We start from the raw sequence: 22,330 nt of genomic DNA on the forward strand, positions 1-22,330 counted from the left end.
ATTACTGAATACTGTTCTCTTGCATGGTTATGTTGTATTTCATTCATCCAATCATCAGTTGATGGACATTTGGACTGTTCCCATTTTTTGGCTATTATGAATAATGCTGCTATGGATATCATAATCCAGTTTCACAGGTACATACTGAATTATTTCCCTGATACACACACACACACACACACACACATACACACACACACAAGGGTATATACATCTGTAGCGTTTACCAGGCCTTGGGGAAATTGGTATTGAGATATACAAATCATAAATTTTGGCTTTTCAAATGATAGTAAGCACTGCCCAATGTGTGTCCATCATCTAACTCTCACTGTAAGCTTATAAAACAGACATTGTCGTGGCACCTGAGTAGCTCAGTGGTTGAATGTATGCCTTCAGGCTCGGGTCGTGATCCCGGGGTCCTGGGATTGAGTCCTGCATCAGGCTCCTTGTGGGGGAGCCTGCTTCTCCCTCTGCCTATGTCTCTGCCTCTCTGTGTCTCTCATGAATAAATAAAATCTTTAAAAATAAATAAGTAAATAAATAAGTAAATAAATAAATAAATAAATAAATAAATAAATAAATAAATGAAACATTGTTGGGGTACCTGAATGGCTCAGTTGGTTAAGTGTTTGACTCTTGGTTTTAGGTCAGATCATGATCTCAGGGTCCTGGGGTCGAGCCCAGTGACAGACTCCCTGTCTGTCAGACTTTCATGGAGTCTGCTTCTCCTTCTCTTTCTCTACTCCTCCCTCTACCACTCATGCTCTCTCTCTAAAATAAATAAGTATTTTTTAAAAATTAAAAAAGGGAAACATTGTCATTATCTCCATTCTACAGTAAATAAAACCGAAGAAGCTAATGACTTGTCTAACCTATAATTAGTTATGATGGTTTACAAATCTAAGAAATCCAGCTCCAGAATCTGTACTGTCAACCACTTTACAATTCTGTTTCTCTTCACCTCACAACTTTAGAAGAATCACAAAGCATTTGAAATAATTCAGACTGAGAAAGACAAATACCATAGGATTCCACTCATAGGTGGAATCTAAAACAAACAAATGAACAAGCCAATAAAAAGCATAATCAGACCTATAAATACACAGAAAAAAACTGATGGTTGCCAGAGCAGAGGAGGTTTGGGAGCTGGACATAATGGGGGAAGGGGAGTGGGACATACGCACTTCCAGTTATGGAATGAATAAGTCAGGAAATAAAAAGCCCAGCATAAGAAATGCAATTGATGATATCCTGATAGTTCTGTAAGGGCACAGATGGTAACTATGCTTATAGTGAACCCAGCATTGTGCATAACCTCATCAAATCACTAAGTTGTACACCTGAAACTAACGTAACATTGTGTGTCAACTCTACTCAAAGAAAGAAAGAAAGAAAGAAAGAAAGAAAGAAAGAGAAAGAAAGAAACATTCTCTGGACACAGAGACAAAGCAGCAGAATTGAATTTCCACCACGAACATTCTTCCCGCTAACACATCCTTTTGAGTAGGACACTAGACATACTACGGAAGAAAGAGAATGAAAAATAGGTATAAAAGCAAGGACATAGCTTCCTCAGCTTAATTCACTTATTTGTAACAGTGTCAGGAATGGGCCAAGAATAATTCTCAATCCTTTAAAAACAGTAACTCATTTAATCTCCATCACTTCCTATGAGAGAGTATCTTTTATCTCAATTTCAGATGAGAGAGCTGAGGCCCAGGGAGGCTGAGTAATTTGACCAGCATCACACAGCTAGTCAGTGTAGCCCGGACAACAGAGATCCAGGGTGCAGTTCACACCATTATGCTTTACTACCTATTTTACTGGAAGACAAAAATGTCCGACTTAACTGAGACATATTTCCAGAAAAGACAAGTAGAAGCCTAATCAGTTTTGTTCTGCACAAAGACCAATTGCTTTTAATCATACTATTCGATTTACTTTAAGCTATAGGAAAAAGCTTCTTTCAAAGACAAGGGAAATAAGGTCTAAATTATACCCTACTTTCAGTTTCATTTTAAATTCCATGATCCATTTTATATAAATGCAATACTGTAAAAGCCAATCTTCTCAAGATCATAGATGAGATTCTTCATAAGTCAGAAAGGATTCCAAACCTGACCATAAGAACATTCTCTCTTACCAATCACTTTTTCACTATCCATGAATTGAGAGGGCAGTGTTTTTCCCTCTGAGGAAAAACATTCCCAATTCTGAAAAATCTTGCACAATTTATGTCCTTCTTGGAAGATCATGGTACATATAAACACTTTAAATTTTTAATTATGTAAGCACTTAGTACATACTCCTAAAGATTTAAAAGCTCCAAAAAAATGGAATGTAGCCCTCCATGAACGTTTTAAAGGCTCTGAAAAGTCCTGGTGTATAAGAACCTGATTAAATTTGCTTAATGTAGCATTTCTCAAAATGTTAAAATAATAATAAAATAAAAGCCTGATTTTCCCCCATGGAATATCTGTGACCTATATTAGAAAACATTGCTCTAAAAAAAAAAAGAAGAAGAAGAAAGCATTGCTCTGGAAGGCTAACCAATCTATAACAGATTAATGCAATTATTTCTTATTCTTCTAATGAAAACAATCTAACGCAATCTTTGGAGCCTGCATCATGGGAAAGATGACAGTTAATAATATATGATAACACAAGTAACTGTAAAGATGAGAATAGAGTAATATTTGCTAACATTATTAGGGGTTTATCATGCTCTGGACATTAAGTGTTTCATATGGATTACCTCATTTAAAACCCTAAAAGGCAAGCATGTATTTATTGATTCTTGTTTCACAAAAGAAGAAACTGAGTAATGTACCCGGGGCACACACTTAGAAAGAGGTAAAGCCGGGCTTCAAAGGCATGCATTTTAAATCCAGAATTCATATTCTAATTATTAAACTGAACTGCCTTCCACCATGTTGTAGGCAATCCTAGCACTTTATATAAATACAGAATCCCTCTTAAGAGGTATCAACTAGGGAGTAGGTAATTATTTCATAGAATACCAAAGAAAATCTAAGAACGGTGATAGGATTTATTTTATTTATTTATTTATTTATTTATTTATTTATTTATTTATTTATTTATATTTATTCATGAGAGATACACAGAGAGAGAGAGAGAGAGAGAGAGAGAGAGGCAGAGACACAGGCAGAGAAGCAGGTTCCATGCAGGGAGCTACCCAGGCTGCCCTCACCATAATTTATATCAACTCTTGATACATTTATTACAATAAAACCTTTCCATTTGTGTATGTCTCTTTTGCACATTACTAAGGAGTCCGATGATTGGAACATTTTTCTTCTTCCCTATCCTAAAATAACTGCAGTACCAGCACATTTTCAAATGGTGCTATATTCTATAAATCCCTGGGAAAAAAATGTATCTGCAGTCAAAGCACTATTTCGTATTACCTTGATTTTTTTTCTTTGTGAGGTATTTCATGCATTAATCCCTAATTCCAAATGCAAAATGTGTTGTGCTTCTGAATGAACAGCAGGCATTTTTTTATTGTTTTCTCCCTACTGCATACATTTCAAAGGGCTAACATTAAGTTTCTGCAAATCAAATTCTATTTTGACATAGAGACTTCTAAGGAGTAAAAAGGAAGTCATGCAAAATGCACTTGATTTAAGGACTGCAAGAAGTTACTAAAATATGGAGAGCCAACTTCTAAAAAAATGTACACTTTTCATGATTTGTTCCCAGAAGATGATATCAAAGCCATGAGTGAGGCATTTCTTCAGCTCTCTGAAGCTTCTTTATTTCTTGGTGACCCCTTGACAGCCTCTGAAAATGGAAAAAAGGACAAACTGATCTGCAGAAAGGATCTTTTTCTTTCTCTCCATACATACTTATTGGGCCATTACTTTTCTAGATGTGGAGGATTCAGTAGTGAAAGGAACAGGTTCAGGCCCTTAAGGAACTCACATTCGACAGTCGACAAGAAAACAAGCACATAAATGAGAAATCACAGAATCGTAAGTGTGATGAAGAAAAATACAAAGCGTACAGTACAGTGAGAGACAACTATGTGCCAAGAGGCTAAGTGTGTGACAGTGCGGGACAGCGACACATATGGACAGCGACAGCCCAGGCTGGGTGGTCAGCAAAAGCACCTCTGAGAAAGGTGACCCAGCACTGGGAACTATAAGAGGGGAAGGGACCAGCCACCAAAAGCAAAGACCTGGAAGCAGGAATGAATTTGGGAAGCCCAAGGAACCGAAAGAGTAGCTTGTATGGTAAATGGCAGGCAGGGACATCTGACTGATGGATGAGTTCTGGGGTCAGAAGAGGCCACAGGGAGCTAACCACAAGGTACACAGCCATGGCAAGGAAACTGAAGACATCCATGTGACAATGGGGAAACACAGTTTTCAACATGAGACGACACTCATTCTTTTCTATTTCGACCCCTACTTTGGGTGCTCTGAGAAAAACAGTAGCTATAGGATGGCAAGGGAGGAAGCAGGGTCTGGGTAGGAATTCATGTAAGGATCATCTAGAGAAAGGATGAGGATAGTTAAAAGGAGGATTCAGGATATATTCTGGAGGCAGGTTTGACAAGCCTTTCTAGAAGACTGGACATGCAAGGTAAGTACGAGGGAGCAGACAGGAATGATCCCAAGAATTTGGAGCCAGGCAACGGTAAGATTATGGGGCCATTTACTGACATTGAGCAAACAGAAGGGAGAAAGAGAGTTGAGGGTCTGGGTTTGGACTCTGAGTTCTCCTTTTGACATGTTCCTTTTGTGATGCCCACGACATATCCATCGGAGATGAAGCACAGGCTCTGGAGACAGGTGAGTTTAGAGCTGTGATTCTGGGAGGCACTCACATCTACCTGGTGATGAGCTCTGAAGGACTAGCTGAGGTCAGCAGCAGGGTGGGGAGAAGGAGAGATGCAGGAAGAGAGCTCTCAGACCGAATATTTGAGTACAGAAACATCTAGAGTTAAGAAAGCCAGAAGGATTCAGCAAAAAGCACTACAGAAGGTGGCCAGTCAGAGGGGAGATGTAATTTTACCCATTCCATGTGAAGGACCTTGACAGTTACCATGATAATAACCAAAGACCAGCGCACTCTGCCTTTTTTTACCTATGGCTTTGTGTTTATCACAAATTCAGGGACCTAGGCCATAGAAGCACTTGCTTGCTGATTAAAGCTGAGTGTAAACAATACTTCCCTAGAATAATTTCTACAGTGTTGTGATTTAACAACAAAATCAAGTAAGCCCATCTCACAAGCACACTTTCCTGCAGGTTCTCAATCACTGCACCACCAGTGGAGAATTGCAACATAGCCATGAAGCTGGTCTTCCTGAGTCCCCCTGCAACCATGGGCCTTCCTGCCACCATGCCCTCCCAGTTCTCCACTGGTTACCATATTCAAGGTCATCCTCTGTGATGAACAGATTGGAGATAAATTCCGTCCACTGTTTTGTTATGGCACTGCACAACACCGCAAATGTTCTGCTGAGATTTCTCATCTCCTTTTCATTGCACTAACTGAAAGAGGAGACTTGGCCATGGCTTGTGCAGTCTAGGTTTAGAAATCTCGATGGCTATGAAACAATACTTATTTCAGTTTGTGAGCCACATTCATTTTAGTTTCTCTCTACTGCCACTAGTCATCCTTATTCCCTGAACTCAATTTATGACTTTATATTCTCGCTCTGATTTCCTTCCAACTCACTTACCTTACCTTGTTTTTTTGTTTTTGTTTTGTTTTTTGTTCTTTTTTTTTTTTTTTTTTTTTTTTTTTTACTTTTCTACTGCACTCTGAACATATCAGGGGCAGAACTTTGTCTTAGGAATCTTCACATCTCTTTATTTCTAGCACGGTGTCCAGTTCAAAGGACATTTTCACTAATTGCTGAGCAAATGCATGATTAAGTGATCTACTATATTAGTTCAAACTGTTTCTTTTCAGTTTGTCAAAAATGATAAAGATATCAAAGGACTGCTTTATTATATCTAAATGACACACTTAGGAGAAATTTTCCTATTGCTGAGATTTATCAACTTCCCAAATTTTCCCACATCTCTTTAATTCGGATATGTAATTTTCATCAGTGTGCTAGTATAATAACAACCATTTTGAGTGACAACTCTTATTCAATCGACCTAAGATTGATTGATTGATTGATTGATTGATTGATTTTTGGCCTCAGGAACTAGCTGTGGTTAAACTCAATAGCATCATGAAATGTTGGAGTTTTCTCTTTTGTGCAAGGTGGCAAATACTTCTGAAGAGGTATTTAAAAATTTATAGCCCTTATAAACATGATGAAGACACTGCAAATTCCATAGCATTATTTTTACTAGTCAACTTTATAATCATTTCAACAGTTAATCCTATTTATAGTGAACTAAACTCAGCTAAAACAGTTAAATATTAGACCTGAATCTTTTTACTAGAAAAACTATAAATGAATTTGAGAGGTTCTATCACTGTCTGATGAGTACAACAGAAATCTAAAGGGTACAAAATACTTCACTGGAGAAGAAATAAATTGTCTGGTTGTAGACTGTCAAGACTTTATTCCAATGCAAAATGCTGGGCCTACAGTGCTCTGTTTTTTCTGTAAAAGTCATGTCAAGCAGAATACATGGAAATTACGTCCTGAATTCTTTAGTCCACTAGGTCAGCTGAAGGTCTTAGGAACTCATATTGAATAAATGACTTGCAAAATATTAATCATCAGTTAATATTAGAGCCAGAATTTAAATATAAGAAATCTTTGTTTCTAGTCTTACATTATCTCCACCATGTAATCTGATCTTGGATATGGCATGTAGCTTTACAGTGAAATCATATTATTTATAAAAAGGGGAAGTGAAATAAAAAAGCTATTCTAAATACTTCTCTACAGGTCATACCTACCAATATAGGTATAGACAGTTTTTTTAAAGCTCTTTTCCTGATTTAGTCAATAACATACCCTTACTTTTGATTCAGTATATTTACATAGTACTCAATAACTTCTATTTAACTTACCTCTACAGTGGAATTTGATTGAAAAGATGAGTATAGCTAAATCCCAAATAACATCCCCTCTTGTTTTGTGAGTAGGGCACATTAAAATGAAGACAATTCATGGCACAGGTACTAACTATTAAAAACCAGTATGGCTGTTACAACTCCAAAATTGAAAACAAAAATTACCATTTACATTATTGAATTCACTATACACTAATACAGAATGCTTACTTAACAGGCTCTCAACTACAAAATCAACACTACTCTGAGGAATTCATTTCAAATACAGTATTCCCAAATGCATGACAAAAGAATGTAACTGATTAAAGAAAAACAGTCATTGGAAACATGTCTAATATCCCCAATATCTGACATTACCCAGACATCTTTTATTTTTGGTGTTAGATATGGTAAATTTGCTCTTCCAATTCAATAGTTAACTGACCATGGCATCTTACATATTTTATCTAGTGTGGAAAAATTTAACATTCATATTTAACACAAATGATAAGTAGAATCCTATACAGATACAAATGTTGAAATTAAATTATTATTCCAGAAGCCTTGGAGCTTAATACGTAATAAACCCATATTCTTTCATATATAGAGAAGTACTGGTACCAAGGAAACCTTTATCAGTAGCCTTTGATGTTGGGATAATAAAAATTTGTAACAAAAAACTTTGTTGACCTTGACTGTACACGTTTTCACTTCATTAAGAATTCCCAGCTGTTAAAGGTAATGATCCTTCTTACAGTCACCTATGGTATAGCCAACTATCCCTGAATTATGAATGAGTTCTATACAACACAAATCAACTTTTAAGGGAAAAAATGAGAATAATTCAATATTTGATTCTAAATAATCATATATTTAGTAATTTTTGTTTTTTAATGGCCAACTTGACTAGTTGTCTATAGTCAATATATATAAAGAGAAATTATGGAAATGTAAGCCAGTTTTGATCATAGAAAGTGTAAGTGTGCTAATACAAACTCATTAATCCTGGCATCTTGGAAGTCAAATCCTACAGTTACAAAAATACTATAAGGGTTCCATAAAAAAACCTTTGGAGCCCACAAAGCAAACAATGCTTCATTTCATGGTGTTATTATACGTTTTTTCCTCTATGGAATTTAAACATAAAACACAGACTGAAAAATATGACAACTTACATGGCGTTGTGATTGCTAATTGTTATTCAGGGTCATTATGTAATTACTTTAGTAGTCATATATCTGATTGTTAACCACAACTATTGTCTATATTTCAAATAACGAATTATATACTGGACTTGCATGTTTCTTAGAAATGGTGGTATGTGTTGTCCAAATCCCTGCACACATCATGTCAAGGTGGGGCTGACCTTCTCAGGCACTTCCTGGTGTCCTGTTGTCACTGTCTGCCTGTAGCACTGTCTCCCTGTGTCATCATGTGGGGAGGTGGGAGGAGGTTATGGAGCTTCTGTTAAAAAAATTAGAGAACTTTTAAAAATAGTGTAGTTACTACAGACTTTCCAAACACACGGAACTGAACAGGTACAGGAGATTATGAATGGAGGGCATGGGGGGGAAAGCATTAGTCAGCTAATGGAACAGGAAGAAAGAGGCTAGAGTAATGGAGATGGACATGTGACTGGAAGAGAGGACAAGTTAACATATGAAGGAAATGTATGTGAAGGACATCATGAGGCTGAAAACATAGGAAATGTGGTATAGATCAAGCAATCAAGTAAGTAAGTGTTCAAGAACTTTTCACTGAGTACCTGTCCTTTCTAAGAACAGAATGCTATATAGCAAGTCACTGGGAAGTTTCCTGAGATTAACATTTATTCGTTAATCAATCTTGTTTCAGTACTGCTGCCCAATGAGTCATTAACAGCCACAAATCAGGACCAGCTCTAGCCAGTGATCAGAAGGAGAAGGAGGAGTCAATCAAGTCCTGGAGACTGATGTAAATACCCCCAAGTAGTATGGTGGCATTAGAGTAGCCTCTGGAAATCAGAGAATGGTCCTAAAATATTTGAAAGGATGCCTTGTCTTAGTAAACCAAGGCTGGCTGGATGAGGGGCCAGTGGACTCAACTAGCTGCAGACAAATGTACCCTTGAGCATGTTAACAAGCATGTTAACAAAAGCCCACACAAAATCTTAGTGACAGAGGAACTCAAAGCAGAGGCTGAGTGATCTCTTGGCAGTGCTACTATAAAAATTCTAAGTATCAGAGGGCAGTGAACATAGAGCCCTTGGACGTGAGGTCTAAATAAAGACTTCATGGTCCATAAAGTTGCACCCAATCCAGAGATGCTAGATCACTATTCCCCAAGGAGGTGGTCCTTACACCTTCCTTAAGCCTTCAGTAATATGTTCCCTAAACACTGAGATTGCTATACTTGTATCTTATTCAGATGAGGTGTCCATGAAAGGACACAAGCTAGTCACTCAGTCTGCTCAATCATTGACTCTTCTGTCACTAATGACTTCCAGAGCCCTGTGCTTTGTCAGTACTGGCAATGAAGAGAAAACTAAGAAGTACCCCTCTTTCAAGGACCTCAAAAGAACCAGCTTGGGGCAAAGGGTTGAGAACGGGCACGATTTTCTCAACATCCTGCTGCTTCCCATTCTATTCTTGATTTTATTTATCAACAACCTTGAATATTTCTCTAATAGTAGAGGAAATGCAAAATTATGCATTTGAATAAGCTCAAATGTTATTTGAAGCAGTTAACTTCATCATTCATTTGTTTATGATGAATACTCATTCATGAAATACTCATTGAGCACCAACTATGTGCCAGGAGCCCTTGTGGTTGTGGGAGGTAAAACAATCATATAACCCCTGATCACTCTTTTGTTACATACATGTGGATTACAGGAAACACTTCTGTTAATAATGAATCATAAAATGTGAATGCAAAAAAATGCTCATTTAAAAAATAATCTAATGAATAGTATTATGCAGGCACTATTATTAGTATTGAACAATTTTATGGTTCACACTTTTAATAAAGTTAACAAGAACAGCAAAGTTTCTAACCACATTTCACATTAAGTCTACATTGAGTACTCCTAAGAATTGTGACAAAAATCAGAGATTCATAAAGTTATAATGTGGAAAAACAAAGAAATGGTAAAAATTAGGCTGTCTATATTAATACTTCTTTTTTTATATTAATACTTCTGAAGGAATTTATGTACATCTGTCCCCTGACCAAAACAAATATTTTACATAAAAAAGACACTAAAATCAAGGCCTAAAGGAAGGGGATCTAGATTTTTCTGTTGAGCACCACTGTATCATTCTTCATACCAAGACACTGGAGAGTAGTTGAAGTACGACGTCCACAGCCAGACTCACTATGTGTCCCCAGACAAGATACTAACTTGCCTCTCCTTTCTTAACTCTGAAAGGGAGGTAAAAATAAACAAGCAAGTAAACAAATAAATAATCATAATAGCTTCATAAGGTCAATGTAAGAGTTAAATGAGCTAATACATGGAAAGGAAAAACACTTTTTCGAGCACATTAGTATTTACTCTCCATTTCTGTTACTAAATCAGAAGAGCAGTGTAGCAATGATGCATGTCAGAATCTTCACTAACAGAAGTTCTCAGAAAGAATTTGGAATTGAACACTTTCACCTTTTCATTAGTTTCAGTGTCAAATATTCTCTGGGCAATACAGGAGCCAACCACTCTGCAGTAGTTGGGTGTCTGTATGTTCCTCCTCATGGTAACGTGCAAAAGCCAAATTCTAAGGTCACCTCCAGAACTCCCCAGCTTCATAATGGCTACCACTTTTTCCATTTTTTTTTCCATTCTGACAGTATAGATTATGTTCTTCTGTTTGGCAGAGACTGTTTGGCCTTCCAGTGTGGAAAAAACTGTTACCAAACCATTCCAGCCATAATGTGTGATCTTATTCAGCAATACAACTTCTCTGCCAACAACAAGCTAAACAATTCTGTCCTTCACCCCTCCTCTGACCCCTTGCCATGTATTTCGCACAGAGTCTCAGATGAGGCTAAAACCAGAATGGAAAAGTTTTGAAATTATCTGGTAAATGTTTGAAGGAAATCATGAAACCACATTTCAATTGTCAAGAATATTATTACCCATTCTAGAAGGATGCTGTCTGAACTCTATGCTTAGAATTACCTACTGAGAAATTACAGAAGATGATCTGAATTTGTGAAAGGGAAAAGCACCAAACCTTAATTCTTGACAAATGTGCATTTACGTTTTTGGCCTTTGCAGAACTAATCAACATCCACAATCTGTTTTAATACCTCTGTTCTGAGTATTTGCTTATCCTTCCAACAAGAAGATGCAAAAAAAGCCCACAGTAGAAGAACTGAATGTTGAATAGGTTTTTCAAAAATCATGACAGGTTTTACACTGAGCTTGCCACATTCTCTGGTCTCCTCATGATCAACAACATACATTTGTAAAATGTGTCACATGCACAGGGTCATGGTATGGTAATAGAAGAAAAAGATGTCTCTGTATGAGGCTATCACATTTATCTAGGAATCAAACATACACCCATACCCACAAGCTACAAATATCCATCAACTGAATCCATGTGTGCTAGAGTGCTTTGCAAAGAAAAGCACCATTCAAATTCTAATCAGTATCCAACTGGCTGCACTGAAAGTTCCTGCAGGGAAGTGATAACCTCTTACTACCCTCTAGAACACTAGCATCTGAGAATCAAAGGAGATTTGTTTATGGCTAAACAAATTTAATTAATGCTCAGCTCTTAGGCATTACTGGACTGAGTCCAGATTTCTTAAATGACTCATGTGTCTGGATATAAAGAAAGTTCGGGTTCTGTCTCACTTTTAGTGGCAATCACCTACCTATATGATGTATAACTGCCTTAAAGAAAAGGTATTTATCAAGAATCAACACATCATGATGCTGTTGAAGTTGCATCAAGAGGGGCATCTAGGTGGCTTAGTGGGTTAAACATCTGCCTTCTGCTCAGGTCATGATCCCAGGGTACTGGGATCTAGCCCAGCTATTAGCTCCCTGCTCAGCAGGAAGCATGCTTCTCCCTCTCACTCCTGCTTCCCCTGCTTGTGCACTTTCTGTCAAACAAACAAATAAATAAATAAAAATATTAAAATAAATTTCACAAGAAACCCAGAAAAGCCTACAATATAAATACATTTTAAAAACAGAACTTAATTATATGACAAATCATACATGTAGAGCAATCATATGAATAAACTAAACTATTCAAATTTTGGATATACGTTACTTATTTTGTCTCAAATAGAAGGTAGAATGGATGGCTTAAATCGCTTTCTTGTAAATGATATGGAAACATCTTCAGGGATTTAAGTAATGGGTTTTAGTAATAAAAGACTTATAGAATTCTAGAAAAAATACAGAGCATGACCTTCCACAGGGTAATTGAAGATTAAAGATATATGTTTCAAGATTTAAGAGAAAGGAAAATAGCAAAAGAAAAAAATTTACAAACTTCAAATTGAAATTAATTTCAATTTAAGTGCTATCAGAAAGACAATGATGAAAGCTGACTATTAAATTGAGCATACCTCATTTATAGTATAACAATATTAGCTCTAATTGTGCATTCTATGATTATCCAGAAAACCAGCAATTACATAAGATGTGACCCTTGTTTTAAAATTCAAGCTTAATTACTAGGTTTCTTTCATAGTATTTAGATTTGGGCAAGATATGCTATACCCAGGATCCATGAATAAATTCATGGGTAGATAAGAGCATTATCTATCTTTCAATTTCTGCTAAACTACTAAGTGGATGCTTTTGCCCAGAATCTTCAGGAAGTATCCATAACACTCATTCATGTCTTTGTCCAGTAAGAATTTCAATTGCAGAAAAGAGAATGATCTCATCACTAAGCCCTCATTTCAATAAAATGAAAATGTGAATTTTCAGGGCCAAAATATATCACCTGAGTGCTCAATTTCAAAGAAAAAAAAAACCACAGGCATTAATACCCATACTAAAAAGGCCTTTAAAATTTTGTGAGAGTATATGAGTGATATTATATACATGGCTCACTGAGTAATACAATAAAACAATTGCATGTATTCACATTTTAGAACACAAAATAGCATATATTTTCAAAAGAATCACATTAAATAATGTATATATGGAAACTTTTTTTAGGTTTAAAGTATATTTCAACCATAGTTAACATTCACCTCAGAATTAGCATTTATTTTTAAGATTTTATTTATTTATTCATGAGAGATACACAGAGAGAGAGAGAGAGAGAGGGAAAGAGGCAGAGACACACAGGCAGAGGGAGAAGCAGGCTCCATGCAGGGAGCCTGATGTGGGACTTGATCCCAGTCTCCAGGATCACGCCCTGGGCTGAAGGCGGCGTTAAACCGCTGAGCCACCTGGGCTGCCCTGACCTCAGAATTAAAAGCTCACATTGCCACATCAGATATTCAGAGTTTAAATAAGAGTGTAGCACTGAAACAATACTCCAAGGCAGCTGAATTTTGAACTAGTTAGCCTTGTAGGGAATTTATTCAGCTGGCTAGCAGAGACACATACAGTGATAGACAAAACATCCTCCACTGCAAATCTATATATTAAACAGTAAGGAGCTGCTTTTCTTAGAGAAAAGAGGGGAATAATTTCATAAAATATATACTGTCTTCCTTTCATGCCTATATTAATATTATTTTAATCCTGAAACTTTTCATGGTCTAAAAGCCTGAATAAATGGCACTTTATCCTGAGATTTTTGTATCTGTTTCCACAGGATTTGACAAATGTCCCTGAATAATTTGAAAAAAGAAACCAAGTGATGTAACTTGATGAAGAATATCCCTTCTTATAGAAGGAAAGCACATATTTTTGGAAGATATGATCTTTCCAGGATGAACAGTCAGCTCTTTTTTGAATATGAGGAGTTTCAAAGATTAATTTGCTTCTCAGAATCCTGAGACCAGCAGGAGAGATCTTCTTTTTGACAACTTTCTGATACTAGGAATACAATGAGAATGAAGATCTCAACTGACATTCTAAAACCACCAAAAATGGGTTAATCCCATTTAACTTTTTAAGGGTCAAACATAACAACAGAACTTTGGATGGAGCAGGAATTAAAAATAAAAAAACAGATGAAATACCACCTAGACATTTAAGAATACTTAATAATTATCACAATATATATTTTTTGGGGGGAGGGACTGAAGGAGAGGGAGAGAACCTCCAGCAGACTCCTTGCTGAGCAAAGAGCCCTACAATGAAAGACTCAATCTCATAACCCTGAGATCATGACCTGAGCCAAAATCAAGAGTTGGACACTCAACTGACTGAGCCACCCAGGAGCCTTATTTCTTAAAAAAAAAAAAAAACTGCTTTTTAAAGAAATGGAGTTTTCTAATTGAAAACAGGTTAGTAACATCTAGCCTAATAGAAACATGCCTATAACTAATAGATTAAAATGCTTTTTTTTTTTCAGTATATAAAACCATGAATTAGTACTCTAGCCATTTTTTAACTACTCAAGTGCTTATAAAGTTTGAACTGTTAAGCAGTAAACAAACCTTCACTGTGAAGACATGTCTACAGTTTTGTTTTTGTTTTGCTTTTCCCATTTGTTGGACAGCTTTACATCAACTATTCTTCATTTTTGCCCCCTATTTTGAATCCTAATGTAATAATCAGTGCTGAATATCAGTGCTGGTTTCAACATTTCTGCATGAGAAGGGCTCAGAGGCAGAATCTAATTGGAAATACTAGACAAAGGCCTAGTCTAAGGAACTTGTTTTGTATACTGAGAACCCTAATTTTAGCGAAAGCATAAGTTCCTTCCCCAGGGGTAAGGATAGGATAAAACATGGAGATTATAGAGGGAAGGTTAAAGCTTACTCCATCCTTGCCCTTCCAAAAGCTTTTAGTCATTACTTCTTATTCATTTAGGTTCAAAGTGAAACAACTGGATATTTTCCACGGAAATATAAGGGACAGATTTCAATCAAAACAGGTCTGCAGGTCTGTGATGCAGCTATAACAAGTCCAAGATGTGCTACCCACTTGAAGGATGAGTGGAAGGAAAAGAATAAGTGATTTAAAGACATTAAAAAGTAGCTCTCTCAATGTAAGTTGTTACTGTTTATTTATTTCTTTATTTTTAGGGGAACAGGAATTAGGAAAGGATCAGAATGGCTGAGGATATGTCAAATTTAAAAGACTTTCCAGAGTTCCTGGGGGGTTCAGGTTGGCTAAGCCTCCGAATCTTGATTTCAGCTTATGTCATGATCTCAGGGTCATGAGATCAGGGCCCCCGGTAGGAGGCTCCATGCTCAGCAGAGTCTGCTTGAGATTTTCTCTCTCCCTCTGCCTCTCCCTGCCCCTCCCCTGTTTGGGTACACACTCTCCAAAATAAATAAAATTTGAAAAAAAAATTTCGTGGTCTCCTCTAAAGTGAATTTATTAGAACATAAAAAAAATACATAGATGGGTAATAAATGTCAGGAAAACAAGACAAATGGACAGAAACAAAATAAGCACCACAAGAAAATTCCCTGCTGGTATAATTTAAAGAGGTTAGTGAAAATCTTCTTTAACATGCCTTGGGAAGTGGGAAGCCCTGGTAAAACTGCTATCTCAGTGAAGCAGATTATTAAAAGGGACTGTGAAACTAAGACAGACGGTGAACAAGGGAAGAGACTCCAAGGAAGCAAAGAGCAAGAGTCTCTAACAGCATCATCCATAATCCCAACACAGCTCTTGTCCTCAGCAACCCTGTACAGACAAATCTCTGTAAATGCCCAATTAGAATTCCTTTGTAGATTAAGATATCTCAAAGAAACTATGGATCTATTTCTGAAAGTGAAAAAAACAAGAAGTTTGTCTCAGTTTCTTCCTTTCAGGGCTAACACGACACAAATAATTATCACATTGCACATTACATCATTGCATCTGGAAAACAGTATGTTAAAAAAAACACCGACAACGTTTCACTTTTTGTTTATAGGTGAAAAGAGATGTCTCTCTTAGAAAAGTGAATAAGCTAAGATGTACATTTTACAACTGACTACCTGAACAAAGTTGTTATAAATTACAGTTATATTGTAGTGTTTCAAATACCTTCCTGAAACAGTTGGACCAAGCACAACTATGTACAGGTTCTAAAGAGGCATCAATAAAATATAATTTTCTGATATGTGAAACTCTCATACTCACAAATCTAAGGGAAAAAAGGATCTTTATTTCTGATTAGATCCTCAAAACATTTCCTCCATTTTTGAAATTATTTAACACAGCTCTGGATGTTTGCTTGACTAAATACCTAGAACCAATAATATATGATCTTAGATAAAGAAAGTGGTATGGTTTACAATAATTTTTCCTAAGAGTATTGCACTGGTGGTCAATAAAGTAGCATAAGGTCATAACTGAAAAAAACTTAAATTTAGTATTATGTATTTATCTTAATATGATTAGAAAAAATATAGCCAGCTTCTCAAATCAGTGACAGAAGTCCTTTTATTTTGATTTTATTTTATTTAAGACTTATTTATTTTGAGAGAGAAAGAGAGAGAGAGAGAGAGAGAGAGAGAGAGAGAAAGGAAGGGCAGAGGCAAAGAGGACCCCAACAGAGGGTGTGAGGCAGAGCTTGATTCTATGACCCTGAAATCACGACCAGGGCCAAAATCAAAAGTCAGATGCCTAACCTACTGAGCCACCCAGGTGTCTTAACTTTCATATATTTCAATGGCCAGTTCTAGGGAGTCAAAGCCAAGTAATTGGTGACACTTGAGAACAAAAAGCCATCCTAAATTTGATGAGAAACCTCTTATATTTTCACAATAGTTGCCAATCTTTAGTCCTGCTATGGGCATCTCAACTATAAAAAGTGCTTAAAATATTTTCATGTGTCCTATAAAATAATAACCATTATTATGAAAATCTAATGTTATTTATTAGCCAAGATACAGAAATTTATAGTAGCATTTAAAAAATAAATTATGATCCTCTAAGGATGAATTAGGTAGAGAGTGGGCAGAAAAGAAAAATAAAAGAACTAATGTATAGAATAGTTTTATGTCAAATTGCTTTTGAAATAAACCACTGCAGAAGATTATAGCTTCATCATTCACCAAAAAAGCCTGTCTTCTTAATGTCACAATAAAAAAAAAAACCCTCTTCTTTATTCTGGTTCATATACTTCATATAAATGTAAGATATCAGTTGACACAATATATCAAACAAAACAAAAATAAATTGGCTGGTCCTGAATATTGCATTTTACAACTTGGCCACATCAACTGTCAGTTCACTCAAGAGTATTTACTAAGCATTCACCGCAGACAACACTGCTCCAGAGTCATTCTGCATTTCATTCCCTAGGTCTACAAATATATTTTTCACATTCATAAGTAGACTATTTTCATCTGAATTTTATGTTTGAAAGACAGTGTTGTGGAAGCAGCATATAAACTTCAACCAAGGTGTGTTACCAAAATTTATGGAGTAGTATAACATCATCAGTATGTATGGGAAAACTGTAACACACAGTATAGTGCCTTGATGATGCTAGTTTATTTCTCAGGCATTTTTTGATTTGAAAGTGATAGATGTCCAAAATACAATATAAAGATTTAAGCTATGATGTTGCATAAGAAATAAAGATGAGGAGAGCAATCCTAGAATTCTTCTCTTTTATACACAAATAAAAACGCAAGCTACTTTTGCAAAGCTGTTATGCCACGTCTCTTAGGAAATACATAATTCTAAAACTCATACTTTATTCCTTCTTTTAAAGATTCAAATAAGAAATTCCAAATGCTTTTATGCAATTATATTTACAACACTATTAATTTCTTTGAGTTTACTCTTTGAAAAGTACATTTTAGAATACTTTTATATTTATCCTGATATTATATAGCAATTTCTATAATCCTGAAAATTGAAAGCAACCAACACAATTTATATACCCAAGGCACTTAGACCATTCATGTGATTATGGTACAAAAGGAAGTTATTATACAGATAATTTAAAAAACAAAACAAATGAACACATAAAGTACTTGACACAATGGAACCCTCCAAAACAGTTATTGTATTTATTAAATTAACTAAATAAATTTACATTTTACTATATAATGTGCAGATAATTCATAATGTGCAGGATTCTAAGACTAATACAAAATAGACATACACTGTTCATTTGTTATAAATCAAGCCAGGGTTGTATCCATCTATAAAAATATTTATACAGCCTTTAGAACAATGATTGTGACAGGTGAAGGAAGAGAAATATGTGAGATACATGTATATATTCTCTTAAAATCAAGGACATTCCATAAAAAAACATACAATACTATTATTGAGAACAGTCGAGAATAATATTAGATTAAATCTAAAGAATACAAAATAGGTAACAGTTGAAGATCAGAGAAGCTTTCTTCATGGTGAGCTACTACATATCAGAACAGTGATAAATAATCACAAATATATGTTTCTATAGATTCATATTTTATTCACAGTAATAAGACCAACATCGAGTCTTTATTGAATGCTCATGATGAGCCAGACACTTGAATTCACAGTCAAGGTGTCCTTCAACTTTCACTAAACCATTTAAAAATTTTTCCTTCTCCATTCTACAACTATAGAAACTGGATCTCTGGATCTCTGGGAGCTCACACATCTAGAATCAACCTCACGGTGATGTCAGCCTGGTCTATCTAACCTCAAAGTTCCCCAGGAACAGTTCCAGCATCGTTCTTAGCTGCTAAGAATTCTAGATATGTATAGTGGCCGCTCACAAGATGGCAGCTTTCTGAAGAAAGTAACATTTTCTAAAACTTTCTGGAACATGGAATCGGTCATTATAAAATGAACATAAAATATTATCAACGATTACAGACTAAGTGTAAAATAAAATCTTTATTAAGAAACTCTTACTGACAAAATACTTGTGGAAAACAGGTAGACAAGGCAAAATCCTCTCCAGTGGCTATTTCTTGGGGAAACGAGTCAAGTGCACAAATGGCCTCAGGACACAAAATGATGCCAAGGGTGCATCAAGTTGAGTGCCAATCGCCATGGGCTCTCAGAGGCAGAGAGTGAAAGAGAAGGAATCCTGAACCCAAGCTGGATCTGGAGGGATCAAGCTGAGAAGAGGTTGGAAAATGAGGCCTTGGTAACAGAGCATCTGATGTTGTCACTTATCTTTTGTTTACTTTCTGTTGAGACGGAAGCATATTCTTACAGTTGTTTCTGAAAATCATGTCTTAGATGGGGAACAAAACAAGCTGAAATGAACACTGGGAGTGCAGGTATCTCTTAAAATTTTGCTTTAAGTGTAGATATATTAAGTGCTCTTCTCATAAGATATAATAATGTAAGGGGCAGCTGGGTGGCTGGCTCAGCCAGTTAAGCATCTGCCTTCAGTTGGGGTCGTGATCCCAGGGTTCTGGGATGGAGCCCTGCATCTGGCTCCCTGCTCTGTGGGGAGTCTGCTTTTCCCTTGACCTTCCTCTTTGCTCGTGATCTCTCTCTTTCTCTCTCACTGTCCCTCTTTCTCTCAAATAAATAAAAAAAATTTTAAAGAGTTTATTTATTTGAAAGAGAAAGGGAGAGCAAGAGAGAGCGAGTGAGCAGGGGGAGGGGTAGAGGGAGAGGGAGAAGCAGACTCCCCACTGGGGAGGGCCCCACCCCCCTACACCGGGCTCCATCCCAGGACCCTGGGATCATGACCCCAGCTGAAGGCAGATCCTTAACTGACTGAGCCACCCAGGTGCCCATAAATAAACTCTTAAAAAATATATATATATATAAAATGAGGGCAGGAGAAAACCTTTGAAAGAGACAGATACGTTTATCGCATTGATTGTGCTGACGGTCTCACAGATAAGTATGTATTCAAATTCAGCGAGTTGTGTATGTTAAATAAGGGTGCCTTTCTGTATGCCAATCATATCTCAATGAAATATTTAAAAAGTATGAGTTGAGGATTCTAGATTAAAAAAATTAAATCAACTATGAATCACAGAAATAATTTTCAGTAGAAAAGAAAAAAGCATTCTTCCCAGCATACATAGAGAGCAAAACTGTTCTCAGTTTAAGCTACTTTCTTGGTAGGCAAATTCTGAGCCCAGAACCTCTTGTGTTGTGGCCTTCTGATCAGTTACTCTAAAGATCAGTGCCCTAAATCCACAGCCTCTGATTAAGCCTACGGGAAATGGCAACATTTCTATACCTTGAGAATTTATGGGTACTGCCCTTGGGCTGTGCTAGGTGACATCAAATACTATTAGATTCTAATAAGGGAAAGTAGGTAGAGGTTCTTAAAGACAGTGGACTCGGCAAAGGTGTTCAAGTAATAGCCAGTAGGGAACACTCAGAAAATTAGCCTTGTTCCAGGTTAAATGGAACAAAGATTTTTTTTAAGGCAAATAATACATTTCATAAAGAGTCTTTAAATTAGAGAGTAAGAAAGCCTTACAAATCAGGCTAATGAGCTTAATTTTATTCTTTATTAAAATAAAAAGCTTACTGATTTAATCCTCATAATAACTGTATAAAGTGGGTTTTCTTATTATCCCTATTTTACTGAAGATAAAACTGGAGCCCAGAGAGGCTAAGTAATTTCAGTTCACTTTGCTAGAAAATAGTAGAGCCAGCGTTTTAATCAAGGAAGTTTACTGGGACTTTTCCCTTGTGCCTTTTTTTTTTTAAAGGAAGAAATAAGGGAGAATGAAGCATGGATACTTAATCCTAGATTGAGAGCTATTACACATATTATATTTCAAGATTATGATGATTTGCACACATCAATTTAAAATCTATTTTTGGATTTTTATTTCTTGATGTAGAGAGTAAACTCCAAGATAATAGAGATCCTAGAACAGAAGGTAATATGTTACCAAGCACCTGAAACACACATGCTCAGCTACCTTGATGTGGAATGAAAATATCAGGGGAGACAAACAAAAATTAAGCTTTATTTTTAACCAAACAAAAAACTGCCTTCCTTCATTCTCTCAAATTAGCAAAATTTTCTTACAGTTTTGTATAGTGATATATGCTGCTCATTTTATGACTTAAAATCTGACTAGTAAAAAAATTAGGCCTCACTTCAATAAAAAAAATAATAATAATGCATTTCCCTCAAGCCTAGAAGTAAAACTGACATGTCTGTCTTGTTCTTATTTACATTTCGAAGTCTGCTGATTTTTAAACTGTTTTAACAATTGAACCTCTCATTTCCCTTTTGGGGAAAAGGTAAATACATTGCTGTTTTATTCTACAGAATACTTTTGAGAGACTGAGGACAAAAGGGGGGCTGTCTGGTGAGGGAGGAAGTCCAGGGACTTGGATTTCAACACATGTTTCATGATGCCCTGATCATGATGGAAATGACCTCGTGTCTCTGAATCTTTAGTGTCTCTACCACACTACCTATCTCACGGGAAGGGGGAAAGATTAAACAAGATAACATGAAAGGAGCTCTCAGAGGTTTTTCTAAAAAGTAGGCTCTGAATGAACACAGATGGCTGCTATTTTGGAAGAAACTACCTTCACTTTAAAGCTGTGATTTGAAGTCAGAAGTCAAAACTATTACTCCTGGTTGTATAAGTTGCTAAATTTTGATCATGGGCTATTCACAACTCACCCAAAAAAACATTTTACTCCATTATAAAATGCAGATAATTTATTTTCTGCCTGTCTAAAAAGAAATTGCTTGAGCATCAATCAGACACTGCATGTGAATAAAAAGGCAATATAAATGTAGTAAGACAAGTTCCAAGTAGTGTTCATAAAATAGTTTTTTAAAATTTAAGAATAAGAGTAAGAAAAAAGTTTAGCAGTTAACTTTTTTATGAATCAATGATGATATGTTCCCAGGAAAACTTATTACCCTGCATTTAATTAGAATTATATAGCTACCTCATGACTTCTAAGATCCTTTTTGATTCTTGAATTTTATAATTTTTCATATTCTCCTGCAAAAACCGCTTACCTGGACTATAAATCAGAACTCAAAAAAGTGAAGGCATTTTAAGTGTATAGTTCAGGCAACACCCCTCAATAATAAAACTCTTTCTCTATGTCCTGGATGCTACTTACTTTGATAGCCTCAACTCTTATCACATCCCACTTTGTTCTATAATGAGTTCCTTGGGGCATTGTGTCTCTCTATTCAAGTGCTTTTCCCTCTGCCTGGAAGATCTCCCTTTCCCTGGCCTCGTGTCAGGACACTTCAGAACCTATAGTGACATGTCCTATTTGCATGTCTTCTTTCTTTTATTTTTTTTTAAAGATTTTATTTATTTATTCACAAGAGACACACACAGAGAGGGA

The 22,330-nt window shown here is 36.1% G+C and overlaps 1 protein-coding gene across 4 annotated transcripts in view; it reads right to left on the minus strand.

The window, feature by feature from the left end:
* PRR16 (proline rich 16) overlaps positions 1-22,330 on the minus strand; it is a 185,028-nt gene that overhangs the window by 56,573 nt on the left and 106,125 nt on the right. The window contains exon 1 of one of the 4 annotated variants that reach the window (XM_041760370.1): positions 8,363-8,465. The exons of the other annotated variants lie outside the window; for them this stretch is intronic. The gene's annotated coding sequence lies outside the window, so the exon portion shown is untranslated. Of the gene's footprint in view, positions 1-8,362; positions 8,466-22,330 lie in introns of those variants that run through there. 4 annotated transcript variants of the gene reach the window in all.

Source organism: Vulpes lagopus, chromosome 7 (assembly GCF_018345385.1).
Source record: "Vulpes lagopus strain Blue_001 chromosome 7, ASM1834538v1, whole genome shotgun sequence".
Lineage (NCBI taxonomy): Eukaryota > Metazoa > Chordata > Mammalia > Carnivora > Canidae > Vulpes > Vulpes lagopus.